This window comes from Chamaea fasciata, unplaced genomic scaffold (assembly GCF_029207755.1).
Source record: "Chamaea fasciata isolate MVZ Bird 193981 ecotype frontalis unplaced genomic scaffold, bChaFas1.0.hap1 SCAF_5, whole genome shotgun sequence".
NCBI classification, from domain to species: Eukaryota; Metazoa; Chordata; class Aves; order Passeriformes; family Sylviidae; genus Chamaea; species Chamaea fasciata.
The window spans coordinates 49,148,863-49,158,556 of NW_027094090.1; positions in this window are offsets into that span (position 1 = coordinate 49,148,863).

Sequence of the window (9,694 nt, forward strand, 5' to 3'; positions counted from 1 at the left end):
GAGGTCTGCAGGGAAGGTTTCCTTGTGTGATGTTTTTCTCCTTTTGCTGGAAGTAAAGGAGAACCTCTGCCTTTGGGGTGTTGTTGTTTTTTTTTTTTTGTTTGTTTGTTTTGTTTTTTTTTTTTTTGTGGTTTTTTTTGTGGTTTTTTTTTTTTTTTTTTGGTTGGTGGCTTTTTTGGTTTTGTGGTTTTTGTTTTGTTTTGTTTTGTTCTTTTTTGTTTGCTTGTTTGTTTTCTGATTGCTTCAGCCCCAAGGAAGGAAAGGGAGGTTGCAAGGGAGCTGATTCTTGGGATAGTGTGTGACAGGAAGCTCTGAGCAGAGGAGACCCCACTGTGGTTGTGTTTGCTGTGAGAGACATTGGAGACTGCACTTTTGGGATTGCAAAACTGCGTGACCCTAACCACTCACCAGAGAGGTGACAGCACCCCTATTTCTGTCCCTGGCCTCCTAGTGAACATGTGGGAGATATTTTTATCCTCCTGCCAGCTCCCTTAGTCACCGGTGCTTGCTTTAAATGGGTCAACAGGGAATAAAGATGCAGCAGCCCTTGCTCCCTAGCTGTCTGTCTTGGAGCACATTTACCGGCAGCACTGACTCTTCCTCCTATTGCATTTCATCCCGGCCAAGTGCTATCGGAGACCCAGGAGAGAACTCCCTGGCCCAGGCAGTGTCAGATGCAATTAACTCCTCATTAAAGGCCGGTGGTGAGGCAGCCCCACTGCAGAGTTGCTGTGTGCCAGGACAACAAGGGCTTGTCTCCTGGGACAGTGGAGAGGAAGGTGGCTGCCCTGATGGTGGCAGAGGCAGTGTGTTGGGGTGGACGGATGCACAGGGGAAAGGGGGCATCAGGAAAACTGCATCCATCTCACACACCCCAGATGCATGGGTGGCAGGGATGGCTTTGAGGCATTGGGGGCAGGTATGGTGCCTCTGAGCCATTTTGGGAAGGAGATGAGGTTCACTAGGAGAGTCCATAAGGTTTGCATCTGCTGCTAGCAGGTCATGGTCAAGTGTAATACACAATGACATCATTTGACAGCAATGACCCCAAAACCATGGTGATCTGCCTGGACAGTGCCAGTCACTGCCATGACTCCCAGTGCTCCCTGCCTCACGCATCTGCGCACCTTGCGACCATTGTGCCAGCACCATGGTTCACAAACTCACATTTGATGACGATCCTGGGAACTGTAGCAGAACTTGAAGGGTTTAGAACCAGGGCTCTCCCTGGCTCCAGCCCCACTGTGCTGGTGCAGTCCAGCTGATTCTGTGAGCAGTGACCCTCTCCAGCAGCAGTGCTAGCTGGTCACCATTTAAACCATTTTAAATGATTTGTTCCTGAAGGGTGACAACAGAGCTTCACATCTGTTCCCGCCCACCATTTCAAGGGTGAGATTTCCACTGCAGTTGCCTTTGTGGCCAACTCCTGGCTTAGAGGCGACAGCACTCGACTCCAAGGTGACCTCAAGAGATGAGCATGGGGCGAGTGCAGCACCCAGGGAGATTTGGGCCTAATCCTTGTGACATATTATACCCAGAGAGGGAGAAAAACAGCAGGAGACAAGCTGGGTGCGAGGAGGAGGGGGACAGAGGGGGCAATGGCTAACAGAACCAGGCAGTCTCCTCCATCACATTTAAGGGAGTTCATTTTCCTCCTGTCTCCTCAGATCTGTCCTCCTGCTGCGCTTGCACAGAGCCACACGACTTGGCTGCCCTGCGGAAGAGGCGAAGGGAGGGGGACCTGCTCATCGGGAGATGTCCCAGAAAGGAGCCACAGCTCCAGGCACACTGTGCAGAAGGGATTCCACACCCTGATGTGAGCCAGATGGAGAGTGAAGGGCTGGCAGCCTGCCTGGGACCCCCACCACATGCAGAGAGAGTGGTGTGGGTGCCAGCAGCCCACCTCTCCCACTCCAGGGGGAAAGCATCCTTGCTGCAGGAGGAGACGGCAAAGCCCTCCCAGCAGCTCTCTCAGGAGAATACCAGCAGCTCTGTCAGGAGGCCCTGGCACAGTGTTACCCTCAGGCACCTCAGGGCAGGAGCCAGGCCTGTGGAAAGCCAAAAACTTTGTGATTGTGAGAGTAGAACAGAAAGAAGGAATAAAGTGAAGTTTTGGAACTTTTCTTATTTTATCTCTGGCTCCTGAACCTCTAGGCTATACTCATTTTATCTTTTCAAGTCTTTCCTCTGTGAGAAGGATGACTAGAAACGCACACCTTCCTGATGAAGGCAGAGCCCCATGGGCACTTTTGTGGGTGGAGAACTTGACAGGGCCTTTGGAGCTCCAGCTCCTTAGATTTCTAAAGCCACAGAGCCTGCCTGACAGGCCAGGGAGGGGAAGGTGGCATGAGACTGGCAATGAGGGCAGCATGACTTGCAGTGGCATCCGTCCCCTGAGGTAAAGCTAGTGCAAAGGGGAAATGTCTCTGGTGGTGAGTGGAAGACAGCAGAAGGGCCACTCAGGTGTTGCTAATTTTCAAGACTGAGCTTTTTTTGTCTTAGCAATTCTGTTGCTCAGCAAGGCATGACATTTCCCTGCCACCACCAACCTGGACACCCCTTCTCCCACTGGTCCTGCTGCCTGATGTGGGCAGGCTGTTGGTGGCCACTGTCACCATGCAGCCAGCTAGCCTCCTATTCGGAGCTGAAGGACAATCTGGAAATGTGAGCTAAACATCTAAATGTGAGATCAATACTAAAACACCCCCTGCCCCTCCAAAGAGCCGTTTCGTATCTCTGATGCATGTACTACTTTCACACTGCAGGATGGTGCAAGTCTGGAAGTCTGGGCTTTTCTCCTTCTCCTGAAGTGTTGGAAGTACTTACCTAGAGCAGCCTTGAGTTGTCAGTCTTCCCCGTGAAACAGGGGCTCCAACTTTCACTCAAGAGGGACAAATTGCGGCAAGAGAGCTCCCACGTTTGCAAATCTTTATCACTGCTTCCTTCATGCCTCCCAAAATCACAAGCCCAGGGTCTGGTCTCAAGTCTCCTAGATGCCAAGGGAGCAGAAATCAGGAAATGCTTCTGGCCATGCTATGCTCAGTGGCACATCTGTGCTAACATGGAATCTCTGGGGCAGGCTGGGAAGCAGGTTCCTGAGCCAGCTTGGTTTCTGCCCAGGGTGTGGTTCCCTCTTCCCATGCCCCAGGCAGGACCCTGTGGAAGGGGCCCTCTGGCCAAGCTCTTCTCCCAGCTCTCAGCTCGGCACATGGCTTCCCTTTTCCAGTGGTGCCAGAGCCGTCTATCCCATGTCTGCCTGCTGCTCCATCCTTAAAAAAGATGGTGGATGGGAGTTTTTGCACCTAATTTGGATGTGACCCAAGCCTGCTGGGCTCTCCGTGCTGCCATTGGTAGAGGAGAAACCCACTTCTGGTGGATGCCAAGAGTTTCTTTTCCTCCTCATATTTGCTATTACCTCCACTGATTGTTACAAATATTGGCAAGCTTTAAAAGTGATCGGGGCGGCCACATCCCTGCATTTACCCACCTTGCTCCAGCAGCCACAACCCATCTGCAGCCAGGGCAGGGATCATTCTCTGCCTGCAAAAGGCTAATGGTACATCCTGGAACAGAGCATGAGGGGCAGAAAGCAAAGGATGAGGCCAAGAGCAGCACCAGAGGGCAACTGCACAGCGTGCCCAAGGGCTCTGGGCACCCTGCTGCACTCAGCTGCAGAAGTGAGAGCAGACCTGTCACATCCCCCACTCTGATCCCTCTCTGCTGCTTTTGGCATGTTTTTAATGGTGCAATCTGAGACCTGTCTATAGCCACATACATGTCTCTGTCTGGATTTTCAGTTTTTCTCCTGTTCTGCAGGTAGTTACTGAGCCCCTCATCCAGCCTCAGCACTTTGCAAACCTCACACAGACCTTCAGAAATTATTTGTTGGGAGCCAATATCTTGCCTTTTTCCTTTTCTGTTCTTTTCCCCAAGATTTGCCATGGATTCTCCTGCATCCCTGGTCATAGAAGTTTTCAGTGTGCCCTGGTCACTTGTTCCCCTTGGGTGGGTGCACTCACTAGCTGTCCTTGTATTAGTCTCAAAGCTATTCACTAATTTGTTCTTCCTGTGTGGAAAACACAGGACTTGTTTCACCTAAAACCCTGCTGCTGGTGGCATCTGTCCTGTCCTTGGGCGGGGACTTGGGAGGCAGAAGGAAAATGACATATCTGGTAGGAGCACCAAGGTGACTCCTGATTGCAGCAGCAAGGCTGCTGCCAGCGTGGCACAAGGACAGTTCCTATGTGGAAAGTGGCATGCTTGATTTTTAGTCTCCCAAAAGACAGAGGCTTATTGCTCAACAAGATGTCATCGCGGTAATGGCAGGACACCTGAAGCAAATCCCTGCCACTAATAGGATTGGGCCATCCTCAGCAGGTCTCACTGGCAAGGGTGGATCGTGCCAAAATGAAGCTGGCTTGAAAGCCCGCAGGCTCCCAGTGGGCAAGGGGGCTCTGCTCACAGCCAGCCCTCTGATAGAAAAGCCCTCTCCTTCCTCTGAAATCCAGTGAAAAGAGACATCAAGGGACAAGTACATCCATTCTGGGACACTCTTGGAAAGCCAGAGGTACAGAGATCCTGCAGTTTGCTACTACAGAGGAGAAGAGGCAGCTTGGCACATAGCAATGCCTGTGGAAGGGCAGGCAGAGGAAAATGATCCCAAAGGCAGCACGTCGCTCTGTGCAGAGGTGGTGCATGGGCATTGCACATCCACACCTCTGTGTTTTCTTTACCTTCTCACCCTTGTTCTCTTCCACTGGAAAAGCAAAACTGATTTTCTGGGCCTTCTCTGCCCTTCCCTGGTTTTAATTAAGGATCTCTCCTGTCCTGTTCTCCTCACAAGCCTTCCCTGGTATCTTCCTGAAGCTCCTCTTTCTCAGGACACATCCCTGAATTTTTTTCACCCCTTGGCATCTCAAGAAAGGGCAGGAGCCCAGTGGACTGAGCTCCAGTGGAGCCAGCCTTTGCTGGAAGAGAGTTATCATAACCGGAGGAGTGTGCTGAGCCCCTTCAAGTCTCTGCTGGAAGAGTTTGTCCCCCAGAACAGGGAAAAGCTGGCAGAGAGGGACTTGGACGTGCTCTTGCTGCCAGTGTTCCACCAGTCATCCTCTGTTTCCATTCAAAATGTTGGTCTTGTAGAAGCAAAGATTTCATCAACATTCATACCCCGCTACAACCACACGGATAGTTACATCCACCTGGCCCAGGCTTGTGCTGTCTGGGGGTCATGAGCCCCCATATGTCTCCTGGTTCCAGGGGATGAGGAGATGGGGGGGGCACCTGGTTTGCACGGAGGCATCCTGCCCTGCTGGCCAAGCCGTGTTGCCCTGCGGGCTCCGAGCTGCCCGCAGCACCTGAGTGTACCTGGCAGCCGGCCGGCACCTGTGCCAGAGCCTGTGCTTGGCACGGCTGCCCTTCCCGAGGAGAGGCTCTGCCGCTGCTGCCGGTCTGACGCCGGGACAGCACGCAGCACGCTGCCCCCGACCATATGGCCTCCTCCTGCAGACCCTGCCTCGGCCGCCGGAACAGGCGCCCTAAATCCCCCATCCCAGCAAACCCCAACAGCTCACTGCCACCACCACCATCTCAGGTCCTCAAGCATGGGAGGGGAAGCACTGGGTCCCTTTTGCTGCCGCAGTGTGATTTTTATTGCTCCACAGTCGGCTGAAGCAGCCTGGGGCTGGCCCTGCTGCCTCCCATCCTTCCTGCAGCAGACCCCCCCTTCACACACAGCTGTTATGCTGATCCTTAAGGATGCCCTCCATTGCAATGGCTGCTCTCATCCTTTCTCTCTTTAGGTGTGTTATGCCCTAAATGATTGTGGTTTGAATCAGTGCATTGCAGGAGGGGTGGTCAGGGATGAGAGCGGACGGGGTGGAGAGAGGGAGCGTAGCCAGAGATGCCACTGCACTGCTGAGTAAGCTGGGCTTTGCATTGCTGCTTCCAGGTGTTTATATGGCTTTTTAATGCTTGAAAATCTGGTAGAAACTTACTTTAAAGAGGAAAGGAGGGAATACTCAGGGTCCATCCAGGACAGCAGCAGGAACGTGCTGCACGAGCCCAGCATAGAAGGTTTGAAGCTGGGGTGCTCTTGCTCAGCCTGCAGGCACCAATGAGGGGACAGCTTTGGGTCCAACATCCCACTGACTGCCCTGAAGCTCAGATGAATGTAAAGGGGGCTGCAAAGACTCTGCAGCCATCCCCAACACAACCTCCAGACTGCACCAACAAAACCCTTGAGCTAAGGAGCTGATAGGTACCAAGTGCCTGCAAAACAGGAGCATTTACCAGCACTGTCTCCAAGTTTAATCCTAAATGCAAAGTCCAAATGCAGACAGCCTGGGGGTCACAGCTGATGCTCATGGACCTTTGTGCTGTATGTGAAGGCACGGCTGCCCTCTAACAGTGGCAGCTGAGGGAGCTCGGGCTTCCAGCCCAGATCCTGCTTGCCCATACTGCAACATAAATTAAAAATAAGCCCTTGCTTTGAGCTGATTTTCTCCTCATTCCTCTGGATGTCATTTGGATTCAAATCCAGCCGCCTTTGGGAAGCTGGAAGCTTGCAAATCTCAACTTTGGAATGTTTGCAGTTATGATGGTAATGGTAAAGCACATATGCTTCTGTGTTCTCTATAAGCCGTTATGAGGCACAATTGTTCTTTTACAGCCGTTTTACAGCCAGAGCATCAAGCACAGGCAGGAGAAAAAACCCCTTGTGAACACTGGGCTGGAAATAGGGTGGATGGTGTCTGCTCTGGGCTCAGCCACCTCATCTCTGTGCCTCCCCCAGTGCATTTAACTTTCCTGTGCTTTAGTTTTCCAGCACCAGTAGCCCAAGATCTGCTTTGATTTCCTTAATCCATTGAGCCTATGATAATGTGAGGAGGGGAGTAGCATCTTATTGCACATTAGCCCAGAACTTGACCCCAGGGATCCCTAATTGCAGTCCAGGGGTCCCATATCCCAGTCCTAGACAATGGGTCTCATAAAACTCAGAACTTCTGAGCAGGATGCTGATGGCCAAAGAAATTTCTGTCACAGAGACAAAGGGAAGGGGAGACTGTTCCCTGGCTCTAGCCCTGGCTGGAACAGAACCAGCTTCAGTTACTGAAGTTTCGGAGGGAAGCAGGTTTCTCTGGTGTATCCTGGGCAATGGTGGGAGGTGTGGGGGGATGTACATGCCCCATGTACCCCCAGGGATGGTGGCAGGAGCTCTGCCTCTCCTCTGCTTGCAGGCAGGGGACAGTGTCGCAGTGCATGCTGGAAGCTCTTCCTGACAGCCTTCCTTCGCCTTCAGCTCTTCCTAGCAGATGATGTCGGGTGTTAGCCGCTGATTTGCAAGCAGCAAAACCCATTCTGGCAGCACTCCTCAGCACACAAGCATGAGGTGCTAGAACCCTCCTATCACAGCACAGCCCTTCGAGATGGGGCATCCACCCAGCAGCAGCACCCTTTCCCTTATTCACCCCTTGACCCTGAGTCCAGCTCAGTCCTGCATGGCAAAAATCACTTTTTTGAGAGGGAAAGTGTCTCTGATTCCCTGGGTGGGGAGGGAGGGCGGGCTGGCTGGGTAGCTTTGGGGCTCCAAATACTCACTGCTAGCTTTTCTCAGGAGCTGACTGCACCCCAAATCCTTCCACATTCAGGGGGGCTCCCAGGGCTTTACTTCACATTGATGATGGTGATGGCTCCCTCCTCCTCCTCCTGTTCCTCGGGCAAGAGTCTGGCAGCTCTGCTAGGCTTGCACCCCCATGATCAACGGGGATCTGGGTCTGTCAGGCTCTCTGGCTGTGACAGAGAGGATCTTTCTCTGATTCTCCAGATCACCGTGCCCTGCCAGAAACAATCTGTTTACAGTGTCAGCGCTCGGTGTATCCCTCCCCACTCAGTGTTGAACTGCCTGTATATCCTATTTCTGCAGGCGCAGAGACACCCTTCTGTAGTTCGGGTTGCATTGTCACTACAGGGAATATTTACGTGACATCCTCCAAGGCTGGTGGTCAAAGTTTAATGGAGCTCTCCTCCCAAATCCCCATCCCTAGAAATGCCTGCGGATGTTGCAAGCACGTTCTTTGTTTTTTCTCCGGAGGTCTCTGCTGACCTGAATTTTCCTGCAGGTCCTGCCACTACTTCCCGATAATGTGAGAGTGTAGGTGCCGGGCTACAGGATTTCCCTCTCACAACCCCCTCCTTTAGGAGATGCAGCTAGTGGCTGGGTCACTTATTTGACAAAGATGAGCTGACGGCTCAGCGGGGCTGCGGGCTGTAGCCCCTGGTGCCAACACTGCACGGAGCCAGCCCCGGCCGGCCCTACGCGCCGGGGACGTGCCGGGCGGGTGCTCCTCAACACCATGCCCTTGGCTTTGGTTTCCTTCTGGGTTGATGCACCCAGCTAACGCCTGCGAGCGGTCTTCCTCTCTCCTTCTTGCTCCCAGAAACCCTTTAAATCGGCTGCTTCACACTCAGTAAACACCCTCCCTCCCCGCCTTAAATCCGTTTCCTTTCTCCCAGGTCATGCCAGGCAACCATTTTCCAGCAAACTCCCCGATTTTAGCCAGTTTTTCGCTCTGCCTGTTAAGTCTGTTAAAGTCTGTGCCTGTCTGCCTGTTAAGTCTCTGGGCCCCCGGGGCGACTCTGCTCGCACACACGTCGGGAGCAATCACCCGGTGCCTGGAAAACGATTGTTGGCGTTACCTGGGCAGCAGCAAACTTTGCTTGCGCAGCTTCTCTCAAGGCTGATGCTGCTTTCGCTATTAGCGGTAACGACCCCCATGTCTGCAACTTCCCGACGATGTGGGGCCTTTCATCAGAGAGCCCTCCCAGATGCAGCGAAAGTGTGTCTTTTGGAGATGAGCAGTTTTCTTCCACCTCACTAGATTTTTATATCTTTCAGGAAGCTCTGGAGGCTACAAGCTACCTTACCGAATGGATCTCTATTAGGTTGAGACACTGGGGGCCGATCGGACACATCCCAGGCTCCAGTTGCTCTCCTCATCCATGCTTTCAATGCCTTTGACTTTTGCCAGACTCCAGATGGGAAGCGACCGGGGGCCTGCAGGGCTCAGACTTGGTGAATAGGCAAAGGGTATTTTATCCTCTAAATCCATCCCCAGAAAAACACACAAGTGTTTCACCCTTGATGGGGTGGGAAGCTTTTTGTGCAAAGTTCCAGCCTGAAACAGCAGACTGCCATGATGCACAGACAGGATGATGATGATGATGATGATGGAGTGTTTCATCCCATGCGAGACCCTCAGCCTGCCCCCTGTGCTGTGGCATGGCTCCTGAGGACAGGCTGGTCCACGGGGCTTCAGTGTTGGCCTGAAGGAGGCATCTGCCAGAGGGAGGTGAGCTTCCCTGACCTGTTTAATCCCACCTCCATCATTATAATGTCTTTTTGTATCACCACTTGCCTGGGAGTTGGGGTCTCCTGTGTCAGCACTATGCAGCCCAAGAGCAGCCACATCCCCAAGGCTAGAGTACCAACAGGGTAAGACAAGACAATGCATTATTCATCCTCTCTCTCACAGAGCATGGAGGGAATATATGCCTAAGAACACAGTGGTGATGCCAGATTTGCTGACCTTCCCTGGTACAGGATTTTAGATCTGTCTGGATGTGATGAGGCTGCAGCCACAGCTCCCATAGGTCACTGTGCCTCACCCCAACCACCCTTGTAACAGGCTGTACAATG